At 41.3% G+C, this 22,310-nt stretch overlaps 1 protein-coding gene across 2 annotated transcripts in view; it reads right to left on the bottom strand.

The window, feature by feature from the left end:
- cdk18 (cyclin dependent kinase 18) overlaps positions 1-2,502 on the bottom strand; it is a 58,924-nt gene extending 56,422 nt beyond the window's left edge. For both annotated transcript variants that reach the window (XM_030420619.1, XM_030420620.1), the window contains exon 1: positions 2,155-2,502. The gene's annotated coding sequence lies outside the window, so the exon portion shown is untranslated. The remainder of the gene's footprint in view (positions 1-2,154) is intronic.
- Between the last annotated feature and the right edge of the window lie 19,808 nt (positions 2,503-22,310).

Below are 22,310 nucleotides of genomic sequence, written 5' to 3'. Positions count from 1 at the left end.
ATCTTAAGGTCCTGACATTTAGAAGCTTTAAATGTGTTTTCTCCAGAGAGTTTCCTCTCCAGATCCTTTGTTGATTAAATGTGCCACGATATTTGTAACAGGGACGTTGCTGAGTTCATAGAAATGTTTGAAATGACTGAAAGCAGCCTCTCAAATCATAAAATCAGACTTTATGCACGGTGTGCCACCTGTGTAGGCGCGTCTAATGCCTCCTTTAAATAGTAGGAAACAGACTGCGATTTTTACTTCAGACCAGCTTTTTGCTAGTCAGTGGCTCTGTTGCTTTCTGCTGCCCCAAGACAACAATGCTCCTTCAGTACTTGAACACATCTAACTTTAAGAACAACACGCCCAGGGGTGTACATGTGGGTGCAAGTACATTTACTATTTGCACAACAGTGGAAAATGCTTTGCACTAAGCGTAAGATAGAGCCCATTGTCGCTAACACTGCTAAGCATGTTAGCACTGCACATTTACAAATTACAGTGATTGCGAAGGCAGATTATGACTAAAACTTTACTTTAAATCATTTTTTTGAATCATTTCTGCCACCTGTCAACTGTCGCTGGCAGAGTTAACAGATGGCTAGCTGTGAGTAGGAAGTAGGCTATACTTTGTCTCATTCTAACTTGTTTTAAAGGACACTGCTGTTACTGTATGAGCAAAATAGCTAAACTTTCCAAGATCCAATAAACAGCAGGACAGAGCTGCTAACACAAAATCTGATGAAGTGTTGTTTTTGAATGGGAATCTCTGATGTCACCTGTTGTCACACAAAATAATAATAAGGTAATGATATAGTACTCTGTGGCTTTGGATATAACACTAGATTACTACTGTCAGCAAGCTGGCTAGCAACTAATTTTTGTCCTGTGTTTTAAATATGGAATGGTGAAACATTGTACATATCACTGTGAACACACTGGATACTTATAAGATGTCACTCCTATAAAACCCCTTTGACACTGTGTCAGCATGTTGACACAGTGTCAAATGGGATAATAACAGTTGCTGTGAAATGATTGGACAATTGCTGTTTATCCAGAAGTCAACTTAGGAATCTGCTGATAGATTTATCAAATGTCAGAGCAACATCAAAATGAGCGTGTGTGCCTACAGTGTTTGTTTTGTGTGTGCATTTGTGTGTGAAGCCTGTATACCTGTAACAAAGGCTGGATAAATGCACCCAAAACATAATTACAATAAATTAAAACATAATTTCAGACATCTAGATACTATACTTAGTTACTGCAGTAATGTCACTACAGCAAAACTGCAGTCACTGCATGACTCAACAACGCATTTCAATGATATGGAACAGGGTCACAAGTTGTGCATGTAAACACACACACACCCCAGGCAGCCAATTACTCCTCCCGCAGGCCCTGTACTGTAGGTAAACAGTGCTGTTTGTTCAGTGGTTATGGATAGACTTCAGTATATTGGAGTGGCCCTTTTCCTTTGTTACTACTGTGTCAGTGTCAGTTGACACGTGAGTACTTAATGCATGAGGCTCATCAGAGATGAGAGAGGTGGTTGGGTGAGTGTGTGGGTTGGTGCGTGGTTGAGGGGGTTTCAGATGTCCTATGATGTTCTTACTTCTGTAGTGTTCACGAACAGGAGGAACAGTTAATAATTTCAGACTTTTACAAATCAATTATTGCAGCCTCATCTATCTATATGACACTGTTGAAGATAAAGTGTTAAACCACAGCATGACCTTGTGATCACCACTGCGCACAGAACTATCAGTATCCGACTGTGTTATGCGGAACAGTATGTGCGGTTCAAGTGTAACATCAGTTTGGTATTTTGTACAGCGATGTAACTTCTGGATTTCATGACATACAGGGTAATATAACAGTCCAATCTCAAGATAGAAATTAAGGCCAACAAGAGAGAAAAGTAACCACTAATGTAGCCAATTAGTAGACTCACTGGAGCGTAGGAACACCCCCTGAGATGTCTGGTGAGATGATGAGGGATCCAGATAAAAATTCATGAACAAAAGTAATCCTCAAAGCACACGTTCAGCCTCAAATCAGCAACATGTACCTCTGTCTCTGCCATCCTCTGACCCCTGACCCTCGCTGTAAGGTCAACATGTTTTAATGAAGAGTGTGAGTGGATGTGGCTGCAGCAGAGCTACTTACAGAGGAGCACAGGTCATCCACACGCACAGGAGGGACGGAGCAGCCTCCGGCCTCTCTGCTCAGGTCTCCCTCGCTTTCCCAGGTGTCACTCACACAGAGATAAATCCACAAGATGCAAGCAGCCCTATAACAGTGATTGACATACAGCTCGGCAGGAAGGCTGGGTAAATGCGACCTGTCCACGAGTCCCTCTGACAGCTCACCCTTCCACCCTCCCTCGGTCCTCCACACAGAGCACTGCGAGCTGACTAACTGGCCAGATAACAGTAAAGGCTAAATAAAGAGACAGAGATACAGTGGAGACAGCTCTGGAGAGGAGAAACTGCTGCTCAGACTGTTTTATAATCAGCCTGCAGCTCCTCCTCCACCAATCTCTGACTTTGGCCCTCCCTTGTTGGCATGGCGACGGCCAATCACCACTTGGCATAACACAAGCCTCCTCCTCTCCGTCCTCCTTCTTCTCCTCCTCCTCCTCTTCGGCTGGCCTCTGGTGGTGACAGGATTGTCACACCAGTGAGAGCATGTCTGTATGTTTGTGTGTATATAAGAATGTAGATAAATGTGTTTATTATTGTGTGTGTGTTAGTCTGCATGTGTATTGGTATGGTGGTATTGATGTATGCAACTGTATGTGTGCAGTATGATTATACAGTGTGTGTGTGTGTGTGTGCACACTGGTGTGTGAAATCTGTACACATGCAACGAAGAGTGGATAAATGCGCATATATTTGTGCGTCTGTATGCTAACACGTGTGTAAAAATGTGCATGCACCTTTGCTGTACTGCACCAGTGTATGTGAGTGTGAATATTTGTTTCCTTCCTTTCTGCAGCAGCTGTGTATTTATACCTGATGTGATGTGAGTGTCCCTGTTTGTAATTCCATTTGCACGAAATTAAGTGCAAGAGTGTGACAGTTACAAAACAAACAAAGCAGCTGCTGATAGCATGAGATAAGTTGGAGCAGCAACGTTAGATAGACATGCAGCCAATTTATGGCCCACTGAACATTCAAAGGCACTTAGTGGTCTTTTGTCACATATATTTAGAAGCATGAGTATATCATACTGAACCTTTCTTTGCAACTCCCACTTCTCATGCCGGAGGTCAACATTACATTTCCAGATAGAAACTCTTTGTGAGCTCCACCTCTGCTGTCAACGGCGCAGAGGTTGAAGTACTGAACTCGGAAAACAATTCACCCTTTTCGTTTTCTTTGTTAGTGAGGCAATTCGAGCAACTTTTCTCTGTTGGGATGAGTTGACAAAAGTTTGGGTTTCATGACAGACATGTTTTAATTGAAAGCAAATGCATGGGTCATTTCACTAAACAGAGTACTGATGAACTAATGATGAAGTTCTGTTTTATAAAACAAGGCTGTCAGCTGTGAAAACCTTACTTAGGTAAATCATGAGGTGAAGCTCTGTTTCATATAGCAGGTTTGGTTTTATTCACTGACACAACATATTTGAAAAAGCACAATACTATTTTCTAATGAGGGTTAACAAGTTGTAACTAATGACTTAAATTATTAAAATAATAATCATTGTTGTTATAATTTTTTCAAATAATTTTCGATCAATTGTAACTTTATAAACATGTTTAACTGCATTCATGGCTTATTATCCTTAATTTATGACTTATTAACATTCGTCACTGAAAACCTCATGGTCTACTTTAAGGTTTCCTCATCATTGTTATTGAAAATCTCTTCCTAACATGTATGAAGGCAAACAAAAAAATATTTAACGTGTGTCACACAGGTCACAGTCTGTCCTCACAGGGCAGTATGAGGACAACGTTGAAGCACGGAAGACTGCAGTTCCTTGAGGACAGCTCCAAAAGAGAGTAAATCCCCATAACCCTGCACGTTATAGCTACCTTGCTCATGACAACTGTACAAAGGTGAATCTGTACCTCACTTGTATACTTGTTTAAGGCATTGAGCTATACATAAATAGAGCATGGTCACTGTCAGTGACAGCTAGCTGTGAGTTGTCTGCTAAGCTACACCTCAGCTAATTCACTGATGTTCGCCTCTCTGCCTTGTTTGTGGTGTTGATGCCTTTTGGAGACTTTTTAATACAAATACTGGCCATATATAATATGACGTGCTTAAAGTCAATTGGACTAACAGAGTTGTTTTGGATGAATAGGCTACCATGTAAGGGTTAACCAGCAGACAGCTGCTGGGGCCAGTGAGCTGTGGATGAGACAGCCGTGGGCAGAGCTCGGAGCTTCTGGAGGAATACCCCGGGGTGTCGAGGAGAGTACAGTTGTTTCAATCTACTGGAATCAAAAATTGAATCAATCTTCATTCTTGCTGCTTAAGCTGTCCGCAACAACGGAGGTGCCGAAAGAGGTGCCGAAATCCACCGTAATTAACTGCCATTCTTTTTTATCTGACTGAGAGAGATGGGGGAAAAATATACACTGCAGGATAACAGAAAGAAGTAACTGGTGACTTTGTTCAGACAAAACTGAAAACAGATGCACACAACACACACAATCAGTTGTTATTCGCTGTCTTGTGGCTAATATACTGTATAAGGTATTCGGGCTATTTGGGATAATAAAAAAAAAAAAACCTCTGGTTAAACTGAGCAGTGAAATATGCTAGTTTGTGTGAACACGGATAGCTTGTGAGCCTTAGCTAGCTTGGTAGGTGGGTCTGTTCAACCAACCAGGCTTGCTTCAGCTCCACACATGCTCCACCTTTTTACACATTTTTGATGTGGCAGTAAAGCAGCCGGCGTCACCCTACTTGAGCTTCTTTTTGGCCCTTCAGTAATCAATGGGCGGCAGCACGATGGCTCTGTCCACTAGTTTTACTGTCAATACTGCAGGCTTCAAGTCACAGAGTGTTGAAATGGTGCTGCTTTGATACATTTTGATCCCTGAGCTGGTCTTTTCTTTCTGTAATACCCATAATTAACAAGGTCAACTAGTCCAGCCCTAGTAAGCCATTTCTAAAATAGGGCAATTTCTCTTGAATGCAGCTGCACTGAATTATTTTTTTTCGCCTCCCATACTGGGCTCAGTGGGAGTCTAACGACCAACGTTATCATTGCCCAGCTCTCTTTTTAGAATTTTGTCAACAAGACAGACATACAGTTTATTCATTTCAGGTAACAGTGAAAATTCCTTCTGGCGCTGTGGACTCAGCAGCTATCACAGTCCATTTGCAGGCTTTTCACATAGATTGCACTAGATATAGAGGAGTAGTGGCAGGTCACTCGGTGTGTGTTTGGTAAAGTGATGATTAATGGCAGCAGTACCATGCAGAGCATGATCCACTGCACGGGGATAGAGAGTTAGCCCCTCTCAAAGTTTCATACACCACACAAACACCAACATGCAAGTGTGATTTTAAGTGGCCACAGTTTACATGCGTAAGGGTTGTGAGGGGGTTCATACGTGCTTTGCAAGCCCTGAGGCAAACAACCCTTCTCTGACATTGTTTATTGCAAAACAGACTCATTAAGTAATCAAGATGCTATCCTGAACCTCCTGGACTTTAACTACATGACTGAGTGCTCCCTACAGGATGCAGTCACTGTACTGTACGTTTCTACTTTTTCTGAGTAAATGTCACAGTTACCAATATTACATGCTACCAAGATCTGGAAGCAGGTCTATGTTCTCCTCGACACCACATTTGAGTTGGTTGTACTTGTTATATTGTACATATTGTTTTACATAATTTAAAACTAGACAGAACCAGTAAGGACAGGCACTGAAAACCAGATTAGGCTTGAATGAAAGGATTGTAGGATGTGGCATCGATGGACCAATGCCACATATGCTATATGCAGCCAACCCAATATATGACATGAATAGAATGCCTTGAACACGTTGTAAAAATCTACCTTGTACATTACTTAAGTACAATTGCACTTGTTCATCACACATGATATTTTTAATCATGCTGATTTATACTTTATACTACTAGATCATGGGTGGCAGGTGCCAGAGGTTATACTTCCTTCAATGAGAAAAAATAAAATAAAATACTGACACCCTGAATTCTCCTCAGAAGATTAATTGGTTTGGTCCAGAATGAAGAGAAATCCCTATGGAGAACTTGGCTGTTGCGACACGTTTTCTTCTGTCTTCTTTTCGTCTTTACCATCATGACATTATGGCAAGATTTCATGGTCATCCAGATTGCTTAGGGGTGTATATGTCTGTTTGCTGTAAATTCACATAGGTGCTTTGCTTATGTTAACTATCCAAAACGAACAGGGAAACAAGAGGAAGAAGATGAATCAAAAGTACATTCTCATTGTTTCTAGCTTCTCTTTGAAGGTTTTGATCTGTTTGTCAGATCCATAACAACTGTGTTGTTGAGAAAACTGAAAATATGGTCATGTAAACTCATCTTATCTCATCATAATTTGCTGTAAAGCAGATTGAAGGGATGTTTATGTGTTGTCAACACACGTAACGATGTTGAGATGTGATGATTTTGTTTGTAGTTAGCACCTACATTATGTCTGACAAGTGTTGCAGTCCTGGGATTTGTATGTACGACAGTTGTGTCGCACTCAGAGAATGCGGGGGGGCGCCAGATTGCTTAAAAATGCAAACTTCTAAATGTTGCCTGAACCTGATGCAGTTCAATCCAACAGTCTTGCAAGAATTCCTACCTTTATGGAGGTTATGATGTTCTGCTTTTGTCCTCGAGCCAAACCAAGCACCAACACAACATTTTTGGATCTGAGGGCAAGTAACAGGTAGTTTAAGGCTAAACTCGCCAACCAGGTAAAGCAGGTAAACAGTCATTTATTTAATTGTAAATCTGTGCCACCAGAGCACAACATACAGTAGGACTTTGAACATTTGAGATTTAGAACATTAATATAGCAACAAACAACAATTTGCTGTGTGCTGGAAATGACATCACACTGTGTGTATGTTGTTCTCGTAAGAGCTTCTCAAAAAACATTTCATAGCTAAACTGTATACTAAAACATGCCTCTAGAACATTTGAAGCAAGAAATAGACTACGCAGTAGCAGAATCCTAATTTATATTTTATCAGCACCACCTCATTTTTAACAATTTGATCTGAGCTTTGTAAGCAGTGCCCAAATGCCGCTTTCTTTTTTCTTTGGAACTGAAGGTTGGGTCTGAGCCAAAACATCAGTATGTGTCCATGACGTTTATTCAAGATTGTGCTCACATGGTGTACATTCCTTGATGAGACTCACAGACAACCTGGGATAGGTAGCGCTCCAGCGTGGTATTGATTCTAGCCCTCCGTGTTCATTACTCACAGGCAAAATGGGATAGGTAAAGCAAAGATTATTTTGTCAGTAAAAAGGACAGTAATAGGTAACAGGTAAGACAGGCAGGCAGCCATAAACACAGCCGGCAGGACAGGTAGGTGAGGAGCTGATGAGCAGCAGGGTGCTGAGAAGGTGGAAATACCACGAGGACCGCTGCAGGACAATGAGAGAATTGTCTGGAGAGCTATGTGACAGGCAGACCGGCAACAGAGCTAACAAAGAGGAAAAAAAGCTTGTCACCATGACACAGGAAGCACAAAGGGTGAGTGGCAAGATGTTAGGTGAATGGGGGAGGGGTAAACAGGTGCTCAACAACCAATTCCACCTCAGGACACCCAAACAGGTGGCCATTGTTTACACTGATTTATTACAAACCATTCATTAGTCATAAACAAGATTAATTGGACTGTGGTGGTGATCAAATAGACTCCATCAGTGATAAAACAGTAATGACAACCCTGCAGCATGCTGCACTGTCTGACTGCTCCACAGTAAACCTCAGTGGACCTTTCCAGGAGGTCCTGGGAGAGTGAGCTCACTGACTGATTAGCTTATGAGATTCACAGAGTATGACTGTATCATTTAACTTTATAGTAAAATATTTCACTTTGCAGAATACAGTAGTATTGGAAATACTGTAATGTTATGCATTATATTTTGTGAATAGGAGATTGCCCTTAATGACTCGTCAAGCAAAATAAAGATTAGATTTCCATTGAAATGCACAAGAAAGGGAGAAATTACAAATAAAAAACGTTTTTCTCTCAGCTTATTTGAACTGGAGAGGAGAAGGATGTAAAACATCACTTCAAACACAACAATGAACAGGGTACAGCCAACAGCCTGGCCTAGAACATTCTTCACTGTGATTAGATTGCCCTTGTCCTTCAGTACAGGACAAGTTTCTCCCTCCCTCTCTCTCTCTCTCTCTCTCTCTCAATACACACACACACACACACTCTCTCACACTGACACAGGACAAAGTGTACAAGCACACAGCATTACAGAAAATTAAAATCTATCCTGGGGAGCTGCTGGCACCAAGGAAGCTGTTTCATATTTGGTCAGCAAACATGGAGCTCTCTCTCTCTCTCTCTCTCTCTCTCTCTCTCTGTCTCCTTCTCTAATTCCCTTTCCCTCCGTCAAACGCTGGTTGAACCCTCACAGTTAGGCATGGAGGTAGTAAACACCACATCACCTGTGCTGTGTTATGACCCTGTGTCATTATTGTGTTTACATTTGCTGCTGATCTGTCCCTCCTCCCTGCTGTGTGTGTGAGCAGCCTCTCTGAGTGTGTGTGTTTGTGACTGAGAGCAGGTTGGACCTGCTGATTGGCTTGATTAGCCTAATTGCTGACACAGGATTGGTCAGAGGGAGGAAAGGAGCCCTTTTTGAACCGCCAGCTTTTGAATCTCCCTCTCCACCAATTCTTCCACCACCAACATGGACCAGTGTCCAGTCTAACTAGGGTATTGTTGTGACGTACACCTGTTGTGCATAACTCCGCTGAAGTACAATCTAGTACTTTGTACATTTGTAAATAGAGAGTAGTATCATAATAGGAGGGAGAAGCCTTTTTCTTTGATAACCCTTTTGGGTTCCCCTAGACCAGATGCGTAACATCTGTTTTTACCAAAGACGTTTGACTATGTCTTCAAACTGCAATGCTTTGACTGTATGATGACTCCAAACAGCTTCACTTGAAATAACCAAACGTCAGTGTCCCATGGAAACTGAAAACCTCTGAAATCATGTCATAAAAGGGTCCATAATTGTGCTCTGTCTGAAACTGTTCTTCTCTACAACCGATCTCATGAATTAGTGTTAGCAGTGATGACAAAATAAAACATAAGACCTGAGGACATATTCAAAGAGACACAGCAGGTGACTAACATCCTAATATTGGAGAGCATATGTTAATGATTCTGTGCTGCAGGCAGAAAAGTGTGCTCCTCCTTTACCGTATGTCTAAAAACAAAAAAATACTTATAAATCTGATCAAATCTGTGTGCTTTCCACAGGGACAATCTGTGGGTGCAGAAGCAAACACATTTGTATTTCCTCATACACATTTAATAGCTAGAATTAGTTGTGTATCGTTTTACAAATGTATGCAATATATCACAGGCAACTTCTAATTCATAAATAACTAGATTATAGAATGGCTTTGGTCAACATTCTTATTAAAATAACTAGATTATAGAATGGCTTTGGTCAACATTCTTATTATAACAAAGGGCCACATGACTACCTGCACAGTATGTGAAAAAGGTTGCATCCACAGAGTGGATCCAAAGAATTGTCATCACCTTAATCTTTTTCTCAGCTCTAGTGAGGGATATCAACAGTTAACCTGTAATTGGTTATATAATTTTTGACTGGTTATGTATGTTGGTCTATAGGTTAATTTACCTACAGGACACACTGTCTGCTAACAGCAACCCTCTCTTCAGAAAGGCAACAAAGTCAAATGTAAGTAAAAATGTGTGATGCAACTCAAATGTTTAACAGTACTACTAGCCATATGTACCACAAGAACTGGGAAAGCTAGTGACTGGATAGCTAGTGACTGCTGGACAGCTCTCACAAATGACAGCTACCTCCACACAGCCTGTGACCTCATCAGTGTTGACTGAAAGATGCAGTCCACTGTGCTCTTTTCTCTGACACAGTGACAAAACGAGGTGAGGAAACAGCTGTTCTCAGAGGAGCTGACACTGTGTGCCAGAGCTCACTGAGTGAATGCTGCACCAGACTAAAGCAAAGTCCCTCTTATATTTTTATAGTTTCACAGGTTAATGGGTGTCAAGCTATAAAAAGCTAAATTCACCAAACTGACATTACTACTTCTAGAGATTATAGCATCTTTCAGCTCATTGTTACGCATTTTTTGGCACGCAATTTCAGTCTTTTCATGGGATTATCACCAGCCGTATCCTTTAATGGCATACTATGAAGGATTTGTTATTACTGTTGGTAAAATCATTACTGAAAGTTGGCCCATCCTCCTTGCTAAACGGCTGTGAGAGTGAGAATAAGCAGCTTGTGGTCGGGCGAACTAGAGAGTAAATGAAGATAGGAAGTGGTGTTAGTGAGAACAAAGCAGTGTAACATTTAGTTTAAAGAACTAAAATATTATTTTTGGATTGTTTTTATGTGGTTACGTTCTACAACAAATGAACACACCACATCCCTGCGCAATACTCAAAAAGCTGAGAAAATATAGAAGATATTGAAAATAAAAAAATACATTCTCGTTCTCTGTGTTGTTTGTTAGAACGGACCTTAAAAGAACTGTCAACAATAACTTCAGCAGAAAATTGCTCAGGTTAGAACCGATGTTGTGATGTCTATCAATAATTTACAGCATAGAACAGGGTATTAACACTGCCATGCTACTGAATAGACACAGTATGTGTCTTTTATGTACATTTTGTCGTTTTAAGTGCAGCCTATTACACAACCGTCTCTACGAGACTACAGAGAGAGCACTCACACAGGCAGACATGCACATTCTACCAACCATCGCATGAACCTCACAGTCTGCCAGGATCACTGAGGTCATCGCATTCAGCCAAATGAGATTCTCCCTGCAGGGAAACAGATGGGGGAGTTTCCCCCTAGGATTGAACAGCACAGTGAGAGAAGAAGCACTGCAGAATAGCTCAGCTCTCAGCAGGAGGATAAATACACCTTCTCCTGCCTCCCAGCCCTGCTGAGACCCCTATTCTCTCTCAACAGCTGCACCACCTCAGATAGAGACAGCAGGGATATTTTCAGCAACAACAGCTCTCCTCTGCATCTCTGGTGTTTGCTTTGGCTCAGGGTGAAATTAAAGTGGCTAAGGTGTAGGTTACTTTTTGAACAGCTGTGTATTCATCTCCAGTATTTACTACTGCCATTCAAAAGCCTTTTGTCTAACTGTCACCAGTGAGCGGTCAGGGTATAGAATCATCTGTGTGATAGATTTTTGAGCTCCTGTTTATATCAATGACTGTGATCAGATGGTCATTTCAAATTTTCCGTGTGAAAAACATCCATCCATCCTTTAGCTATGTCCACTTGTCCTTTGGAGGGTCTGGATGGGGGTTAGAGCTTATCCCAGTCTGACAGGTTGCCAGACAATCACAGGGTAGAAACAAACAGGTGGACAACCATTCACGCTCAATTCATACCCACAGGCAGTGTACAATAGCTAATTCACCGAACCTGCACATCGATCCTTGGACTGTGGGAGGAAGCAGGAGAAAAAAACGGGCAAACTGGGAACATACAAACTCAACAGAGACGGGTCCCAGTCAGCTGGTAGGTCTGAACCCAGATCTTTCTTGCTGTGTGGCTGTAAACACAAGGTTGACGAATTGTCCACTTTGAGAAATTGGTGTGGGGAATGTGTTGCACAATTACACATCCAGCAGACTGTGTGCTCCAGTCATTTGGCGTCATGTTTCTGTCCACCTGATGAATGTAAATAATGTACAGGAAAATAATGTGTGGCAGACCTTACACTTGAAACCTTGAATCCACGGACGTAATTTTGGGGGGGGGGGGGGGACACAGGGGACATGTCCCCTGCAGTTTTTTAAAAGGCTGTTTTGGTCCCCTGCACTTTTTACCGTCCAAAAACCATGTTACGCTGTAGTAAACAGAGACACGTCAAGCACTAGGACCAAGCGGAAAACAGCCACTCAAGCTGAAGCCTGTTTCCCTTTCCCTGAGTTTAGACCCGCCCACCAGCTCCTCGATTGGCTCTGCCGTTTCTTGTCTGATTGGCCATCCCCCCTGTCACTCCATCTTGCTTGCACACCAGTCTGCTAGTTGCCCAGAAGTCCTTATTAATCTGCCACTGTAAATTGGGTGTTTGTTCTGCCTGGGTCATGTCCGCTAGAAGGATTCCATGTGGGTGTCCATGTGCGTATGTGCGTGCGTGATTGCGTGTGTATGTGTGTTTGGTAATTAGGCGCAGCCAGGATGTAAACTACCAAATAATAGCCGGGGCGTTTATTTGTTTCAATCACAGACCAGGCGTTTATTTGGGACAGGCGTTTAATTCAACAGGTGTGCGTCTTCTGCAAGTGTCCTCCTCAGATAGACGCTGAAGCTCAGTTTGATTTTGTTCGCCAGTCTCTCACTCTCTTGGGGTCGACAGAGAAATCTCTAGCGGCTGCTTCTCCCGAGTTTTTCTCGGCATATTTTACGACAGAAATTTCAAATTTCAAGTCGTACTTTTTATTTTTTTGCTGCACCGGAGCCATGGCGATCATCAATGTGATATTGACTGACAGAAAGCAGCACAATACATGAACAAGGCAAAGAAGAAAAACGTGCAGTGTCAGTGGTCACATCTTCTTCCTTGATTAAAAAAAATAAATAAATTAGACCCGGCATTTATTTGGAACCGGCGGTTATGTATCAAAATATACACCTGCGACCGGCGTTTAAAGGGGACCCTGGTTAATTGAAACAAGGCTATTATTTGGTAATTTATGGTACTCAAAGAAATGCGTTACAGCCATCCTGCAGCACATTCACTGGCTCCCAATAAAGCAGCATATCCACTTCAAGATCCTCCTCATTAATTACAAAGCTCTCAATAATCTTGTAAAGTGTCTTTGAGTTTTATTGAAACTGCTGATAAATAAAATGTAATAAAAATATTCTTATCATTATTATTATTATTATTATTATAACTGTAGAGCCTCAACAATGCAAAGATTGAAAAAAAAGCTTATATTTAATGCCAAAGAGATACACTTATTTTCATGTATTATTTTTATGTTGAAAGGCTTTAACTGTTTAAAAAAAACACCAACAATGAAAGATTAAGGGAAAAATACAGTAAAACCTCGGATTACAAACGTGGTTTTATACATCCAAACTCATGATAATTGTGAAACTAAGTTTTTTCCTCTATAGAATGAGGTCTGTTTACCATATATTCCAAAAATAAGTGTAAAATTGGTGGTACTGAGTTGGAGTGAAGTAGACTAACAAGGTGAAACACAGAATTGGGTGATAATGTTTTGCTACATGCTTCACAACCAGTCAAACCAAAAAAGGGAAAAGTAAACTTAAAAGTAGCAATAGAAAACTAGAAGAACTACTAGAAAACACAGTGAACTGAAAGAGTTGGAGTTTTATTAAAAATACTTGTGTCCCCCCCCCCACCTCTGATTCCTTGCTTGAATCTGTGAGTCCTTGACATCAGATATGGGTCTTTTTGAGTGCCGCTCTATCACCACCACCACTGGCTGTTTGTAATACAAACCAGCCACTACAAAAAAATAGACACGAGCAGAGAATATCTGAGTCTGATCAGATTTTTCGACTGTGAGATAACAACCAATAACGGCACAGTGCTTACGCCGTCCCTTCGGCCCATCCATTCTCGCATCAACTTTTGCTCATGTTCATAGATTCCCAAAAAAATTTGCACTGAGCTTGTTCTGTGTTCGTATCCCTTATGTTGACCTTCTTTTGGTAAATGAATCCCTATCACTTCATCCTCGTGCCAGGTCTGACCTATTGGCACATGGGATAATTTCAACATCATGTCCTGTGTTTTTGATTCTTGGATCACAAGCATAGCATTGTCACAAGATAAAAGTGAAAATTGAAGGTAAGCTGAAATACATGTAATGTGATTGTAAATATATGGTGAATATTTCAAAATGGCATGTATGACAAAATGTGCCAGGAAAGGAAACCGCCAACCTTTTTTTCTGGCAACTGGGCTGCGCTGTGACTCTTATCGTTGAAAAGTGTTGTAATCTGTGACAGTTTGGTGAATACGTCGCTCTGTAGCAGGCTGCTGGTCACAATGTCTCCATCCTCACATTTCCAATTTTGCCCTTGTTCCTTCAACTAAAAAGGAACCGCAATCACATTGTAATTATGTGTGTATGTGTGTGTGTGTGTGTGTGTGTGTGTGTTTGTGTGAAAGCCCACATCATTGATACCAAGTCAATTTTCATAATGAATAATGCAATCCCCGCTTTTGAGACACAGAGATGAAAGAAGAATGAGTGGTGAGTGTGGAGGCTCAGACAGATGGCTGCAAAGGGAGACAGAACAAAGAGCGCTTAATAAAAAGCTAAAAGATGGCCAGCGGCACAGATTCACTGTTGAATGAGAAGTTAACAGTTCCTCTATGTTGGGTTTGTGAGCAGACGATACTGAACAAGCTGCTTGATTGCAGGGCTGTCCGGCCCAGTGCGTTCCAGACAGACAGACAGACTGACAGATAAGCAGAAAGAGAAAGGCAGATAGACAGCCGACATGGAACACGAAAATGAGCTTTCTACTACCATGTGCTCGTTTTTTGTAATCGTTCAATAACAAAGAGTAATGCAATAATAGTAATTACAAAGTAAAATGCTGCTATATGGAAAAATAAAATGCCACTTAAAATTTGAGGAGTTTTAATCTGTTAGCAGTGAGGTCGTCATTCAGCTCCATGAGGTGTGAAAATCAGACACACATTTTCATGGGAAGCCAGCCAGAAAGTCTGACAGACGGACAGCCAGACAGACGAGCAGGAGGGTCCTGGCACAGTGGTTAACCAGAGAGACAGTGAGTGAGACGGGGTGAGTTTTCTCTTGCAGTTCAACTTTTTTAATTTTAAATGTGAGTGAACTGAGTTTATTATTGAGCTTCTCCCTTCTCACTGGCAGACAGCACACAGAGTAGAAGGGCTTCATTTATAAAATCAGGGCACAGGATCGGAACTGTATGTTTGCCGGAAGCCGAAATCACAGCCTCACATCACGCCCTCTACACGCCCACGTTCAACTATAAGAACGTTCTAAGAATGTCGCTCCAGTTTGACATAGATCCACTATGTCCTCTTTCAAACCGTCTGTCTTCTCTGGTCAGGATGTTCACATTGTTGTCCTCAAAGGAATGATTTTTCTCCTTCAGATGTAAGTGGACAGCAGGGACTACACAGCTTAGGCACAGGCTGGATAGATAAATGCTGAGGGCGCCGTCATCCAAGGGGGCGCCGCAAACGGGGGGGAGGGAATAATACAAAAATAATAATAAAAGCATAAAAAACTGTTTTTTACCAGTGCTATTGCTACTATTATTTCGAAATGTTATATAAGCCCACGGCAACATGACTTCCCAAAGACTGAAACCCTCCAGTGCCCAGTGAAAGAAAAGAAGGAAAGAAGAGGAAGAAAAACATGAAGAAGACAGAGGTACAGTGACATCAATGTGATGAAGTGAGTGATGAGAGTTTTGGTGCAGAGTGTTAACTTGCTAGCTTACTTCGGACGATAGTAGCATTGTATAATAATCATTACATAGCTCGAGTCGATGTAAGTTAATGTCACTCCAGGGACATTTGGAAAGTTAACGTTAGGCCTGTTCAGGTGTTATTTAAACCTGTTGGGTGTGTTTTCCTGCTTGTATTTCAGTTAAAATGCCATTAGTTTTCCATCCTCTTTATAAGTAATAGGGTCGTTGTAAGCCTTTGGTTTATTGTGTTACAGTTTATGTTTGTTTAAGTTTACATCAATGTTACAATGCAGTTAAAGCGTATTACTGTTAATACTCTGCACCTTAGCTTTCCCTCATTCATATGTGAAATACATATATACACTGCACTTGCACTCTGGTTAGACTGAATTGCTTTGCAATGACAATAAAGTTGAATGAATCTCATCACATTTTCATTATAAGTCTATATTAGTCTTATGTATACCACACATCAATCATCTTTGTTTTTTATTAAAATGTAACATGCAGTGGTCACATATACTTCTTTTCTCTCTTCAGATGCATTTTTAACATATTTCACCACCAGCCCAGTGACACAGCATCAGGTGCTCCTGTCCCTCTACCTCAGCACAGCAGAGTGACACAGCATCAGGATTAAAGGCACCAACAGACCTGCTGACTGGACATCTCTTCTTACTGACAAAGTGAGATGAGAGCTAGTTCACAGAGGACCATTTCAAATAAAAAAGCAGTTACACATTTTGCCCAAAACAAAGATGGGAGAGTGTCAACATGACTTTTGTATCAGAGTCTTAGTCAGTGGGGAAAAAATCAAAAGAAGCTGGCTGATGTACTCAAACAGAAATGATAGCTTGCACTGCTTCTGCTGTTAAATGTTTTTTCCAAAAGAATACAGACTTATAAGGAAGGACTAAAGGACTGGAATGCAAGCCACTTGCTGAAGGTTCATTAGGACAGCCAGGAGCACAATACCCACATGGCAACATGGAAGGAGTTGGCATTTTGCAAAGCGGCTGACAATAGATAAGCGAGAGATGGCACTCTGAGGCTGAGAGATAATATGTGTGCGCAATGCCTTCTTTATATTGTATTTTTTATCACTTGTTTCTTTCTTTAGTTTTTATTTGGTGTGATATTTTTGACTTAAAAGAAATACACTTTTAATACATACATGCAGTTGTACAAGTGCAAGTATATGAAAATTGATTGTGAAATTGACTGCGATGCAAGAGGACTCCAGCTTAAAGCTTGCCTAGGGCACCAAATTGCTCAGGGCTGGCAATGCCATTCGTTTATGGAGAGGTTGTTTTGTCTCCCCAGTGTACAAATCTGTGCAGTCCTGGCTGCATTGAACAACACAAACTACATTACTCTGCTTATGCCTGAGTGTTCTGTCCTTAGGATGGACAAGTTTCTGCGTCAGTGTGTTGGTAGATTTAAAGTGAACCGGGAATTGATGTTTGTTAAAGATCCTTGTAAACTGTTGTACATTAAGTTCTATCTTTCCGAGCTGGGAAGTGAGATCTGTTCACAACTCCTTTGAGATGTTTGTTCAGACACACTCTAATGCCAGGCGTGATCACACAAGACACGTGTTAATGCCAGGTATAGACAGCATCAAAATGTCAGGCCTGCAGAATAATATACTGCTCCTGCAGTCCAAGTCTGCGGGAAAGTTCAAAAGAAATTTTGCAACATCAATATTACTTTGCCCCTTCCATCTGGGCTCTGGAGATAACGTGAGCTGGAGGTTTTGTATTTTGTCAGTTGTGTGTTTTCCTTTAAAGATGCCCTCTCACTGCAAACATAAGCTGGCGATGTGTCGCTGTTATATAACAATTTTCAACAAGTTCACAAGACTGCTGTTGATAATGATTTGCACCATTTTCTTTAGTTACAGCAAGATATTTATTAACGGCAGCTTGTTACAGAAGGCTCAAAGTGTTTGTGTGCTGGCAGATCCAGCATTAACTGGCTGTGTGGTTTCCTCCGGGCTGTACGTCGTCCAAGAGATTTGACATTAATTAGACTAGCTGACACTAATTACTAACATCCACTGTCAGGGTAGGGGAGTTCTTTGGACGTCTGGCGGCTGCTTTGGACTCACACATTTCAGGGACAGGTGCCTGCTGTGGTTGTGGGAGTGGACACTGGGGAGAAGGCATGATTGCTTAAGAGTGAAGCAGTTACAGAGGGGGATGAAGGAGGGAAGTTGTGTGGGAGGAAGGGAACGATGGAGTTAGTTGGGAGAAAATTATGACAGAATTGTTGTCTTGACAAGAATGCTCTAGAAATGGTGAGAAATGGCCAATACGCTCACCACCCCACCAGAGACTACAAAGAAGAAATATAGTTTTCTCAACTCGGCTCTTGGGGGCATCAGTATGAATGATTCATTCGTTCTGCCTATTAAATCTAAAGAGCAGACTCCCAAGTATCGCCTCAAGCTTTGGAACATTTTGGCTTAAAGAATTAATACACACATTGAAGCCACTGATTCTACCGTCACCTTGCAGTAAAAATCTTAAATCTGCCTAGTTTTCCACCTCAACAGTAACAGAGCATGTGCTGCATGTACTCACAAACATTTCCACATCTTCTTCTTACACTTCCAAGGTCAAGAGCGATCTTTAATGCTCAATCAGATTACTGTAAACTCCACATACAGGCTCTTATACAAATAATACTCTATTCTCAAATAACACACGGCCTGCACGGACAAATAAAGGTCGGGTGCTAATATTGTAAACAAAGGGTATGTATGGGGAGAGTTTTGGGCTACATGAGAAAAAAACCTGTCTTTCTATTTCCCAAAAGCGCTCATTTCTCAAAGCATCTTAAAGGTCCATCTATCTATCTATTTATCTATCTATCTATCTATCTACCTGTTGCGCTAGCTTGTAAACGTTAACATTGTTAACACTAGCCAACGTTAATGTTGCGTGGGTTTCCTCTGGGTATTCCCATTTCCTCTACCATAAAAATGCACACTGCTCCCATTGGATGGGTTAAATTCGCACCAGTTTCACTATGTTGTGCGATATGTGATAAAAAAAAAAAAATCTTATTCTTCTTTTTCCTAACTTTGCTAATACTTGCTAATGTAACAGGTTGAAAAGGTAAAATACCATATATCTCTTGTGATTATTTCTCCCCCATTTTCAAGGGTGTAACACTAACGTCAGCTAACGTTAAAGCTGGCTAACATTTGCGGTATGCTGGGCGCACACTGAACCCAGCCAATTCTTTCACCACCAACTGGCAACTACGAAGACTCTTGCCAGCCAACCAACCGTTACTCAGAGATTAATAAAACATGTATAAAGCCAAGAGCGCCTTAAAAAGTGTAATAGTAACTGCCAGCCACATCCTTCATTTCCACTTTTGCGTTTTTTTTGGGAATTTCATTTGTTCAAATTCACTCCAATACATGAGCAATATTTTTGGGAGATCAGACAATTGTGAGTTAAGAGTAATAACATTTAGAGGTGTGTACAAAGCACTCAAGAAATGATTATGCCTAAAACGCGGTCTTAAAGTATTTAAATTATATGTACATCTAAGTTAACTACATGAGTACAGACCATGCCGGAAGTCCAGACTTCTACAAAATGTATTTAAAGTGGTAATAAATCATACATCTAGTTATTTAATGTATCCAGAATATGGTACATGTATAAATCTGCCTGGAGCAAGCTGTCATCACAAGCTGAGTGACCTTGCAAGAAGGAGACTAGTTAGGGAGGCCACCAAGACACCTATGGCTACTCTAAGATTGGAGAGACGCTGCATACAGCTACTTTTGCCGAGGTTCTTTACCAGTCAAAGCTTTATGGGAGAGTGGACAAGAGAAACCTGTTGAAGAAAGCTCATTAAATCTCGACGAGAGTCCAGCCAAAGGCATGTGGCAGGCTCCAAGGTCAACTGGAAGAAGGGATCCGACTAGATGCTATGTTTGGTGGACACCAATCACTGCACATCACCACAAACACACCATCCCCACCGTGAAGCATGGTGACGGCAGCATCATGCTGTGGGCATGCTTCTCGGCAGCAGGTTCTGGAAGGCTTGTAAAGGTTGAGGGTAAAATTGATGCAGCAAAATGTAGGGAAATCCTGGAGGACAACCTGATTCAGTCTGCAAGAGTACTACAACTTGGGAGAGGATTATTCTTCCAGCAAGACAATGACCTGAAGTGTACAGTGAAAGCTCCACAGAAATGGTTTAAAGACAACAAGGTGATTGTTGTGGAGTGGCCGAGTCAAAGCCCAGACCTCAATCCAATACAGAATTTGTGGCTGGACTTGAAAAAGGGCTGTTCACGCCTGATCTTTTTTTTTTTTTTTTTTTTTTTTTTGTCAAAAAGCAGAATAATATTGGCCACATGTTTCACTTATAATAAAAGCAATAAAAGGAGAAAACATCCGAGGGGTTGAATACTTTTTCATTGGCAGTATATATTAAAGGAGAACTTCGGTCGATTTAAACATGCAGCTTCATTGCTCAAGCTACCCTTGACTTGCCAGTACCGAAGACGCGAACAAATTTGGTCCAGCCATTACAGAGCTCCGTGAACGGAGATGTAGCATTGACAGCTAACAGCATGGGGTCAGAACTTTACACTGTGTTTTAAGCGTCTTAACATGCTCCACATCTCACACCAAAAGTTATGCAACATCAGCAGACACCTTAGCACACAGCACTGTAGCGTGTATGACTCAAAATGAATAAAAAGGTAGTTAAAACAGTGTGTTTGTGCAAGGAGCTACTTACCTGTTTGTTGACATCCGTGTGTTCCGGTAGCTAGACCAAACTAGCATATCCATCGAGTGTGCACTTAACAGGCTTAACAGGCTATTGTAAGGCTCATGGCTCATGACAGGCTGTAACATGGACATGTACATTATGAACAGAAACACGAAAATGCTGGAATACGTTTCCGTTTCCGCCAGTGAGGGAGTAAATGCACGCTCAACGGATTGACTAGTTTGGTCTAGCTACCGGAAGACACCGATGTCAACAAACAGGCAAGTAGCTGCTTGCACAAACACACTGTTTTAACTACTTTTTTATTCATTTTGAGTCACACACACTACAGTGCTGTGTGCTAAGGTGTCTGCTGATGTTGCATAACTTTTGGTGTGAGATGTGGAGCATGTTAAGACGCTTAAAACACAGTGTAAAGTTCTGACCCCCTGCTGTTAGCTTTCAATGCTAAGTCTCCGTTCACGGAGCTCTGTAATGGCTGGACCAAATTTGTTCACGTCTTCGGTGCTGGCAAGTCAAGGGTAGCTTGAGCAATGAAGCTGCATGTTTAAACTGTCCGAAGTTCTCCTTTAATAGAACAAAAAGGAAATGTACATGGAGTCAGTTGATTTAGTTTGTTTAATCAGTATTTTATGTTTTTCAGGGAGTTAGGTGCTCTTAATAGTTCTTGGCAAACAACAGCTGGGGGCAGTGACTTCCTGGAGTCTCGTTATTGGCATTAGGTTACCAGGCAACGTGTGAAGACTCTGCATGAAGTGCTGGGCTAGTGACAACACATTCACTTGATTTACATTTCAGTTTCAGTCAGGTGTGATGGAATGTAGATTATTATTCCATGATTATTTCTTTTTTACTTCGGACAGTCAGCTGTTTGTCACATTCTCACAGGCCCAGCTATAAACTCTATATGCACAGAAAAGAAGCAGGTGTATTACCCAAAATGTCAGACTTCAACATTTATTTGTAATGATCAAAGAAAGATTCCAATCTAAAATCTGCTTTCTCTGAAAGTCGACTCACAACACTTACAGCTGCACTGAATCAGAATTCCTCTAGTAGTGAAACGGGGACATTTGTGCATCACAGCAGCTAAAGGACAGTTCAATATACCAATAAACAATAATAGTAGAAAAAAAATAAAGAATATAATAAAAAGGTAAAACATAGAAATAGGCCTGATGTAAACTGTGAAATTACTAACAGTGTGGCAGTGTATTGTTATAAATAAATGGGAAATATGGCTATGAAAATTGCCCAGTAAGTGCAAAGCCAAATGAGAAATGTATAGAGTTTGTATTGCACAGTGCACAATGAGGTCTACTGGGAGCAGTGCTGGTTGTACAGTCTGACAGCAGGAAGGAAGGACCTGCCATACCTCTCCTTCACACACTTGGGGTGTATCAGTCTATTGCTGAAGGAGCTGCCCAGCGCTGTGATAGTGTCCTGCAGGGGGTGGGACCCATCTGTGCCAAATTGTGAAACTTTATACGTTTCTTTTTTATTTCTCTCTGGCATGATAATACTTGTTTCTCTGCCAGCATACAGAACTCTGATGGTTGATTGCTTTTTTGAACAGGCAGATAGAGGCATTAATGAGGTTGCCTGTGCTCCTAAAGATAGTTGACAGTGAGTCTCATTAAATTCTGACGTTTCGGGTTGATGTGCAGCCCGACCTACCAACCCAGAGTGCCAACACTGAAGTTGGGAATGAGACTCAGCAATCTATCTTAGAAATTGGGGCTTTAAGATTTTTATCTTACTATTACAAGCTTACTTTTTCAGATACACATACATTTCACATACATTTGGATATCTGGAGTGACTACCTACCCTCAAACTGTGATATAAGACGACCCT

The sequence above is a fragment of the Sparus aurata genome, chromosome 6 (genome assembly GCF_900880675.1).
Source record: "Sparus aurata chromosome 6, fSpaAur1.1, whole genome shotgun sequence".
Classification (NCBI taxonomy): Eukaryota; Metazoa; Chordata; class Actinopteri; order Spariformes; family Sparidae; genus Sparus; species Sparus aurata.
The sequence above is the reverse complement of the archived record's forward strand: the minus strand, read 5'-3'. Positions and strand labels throughout refer to the sequence as shown.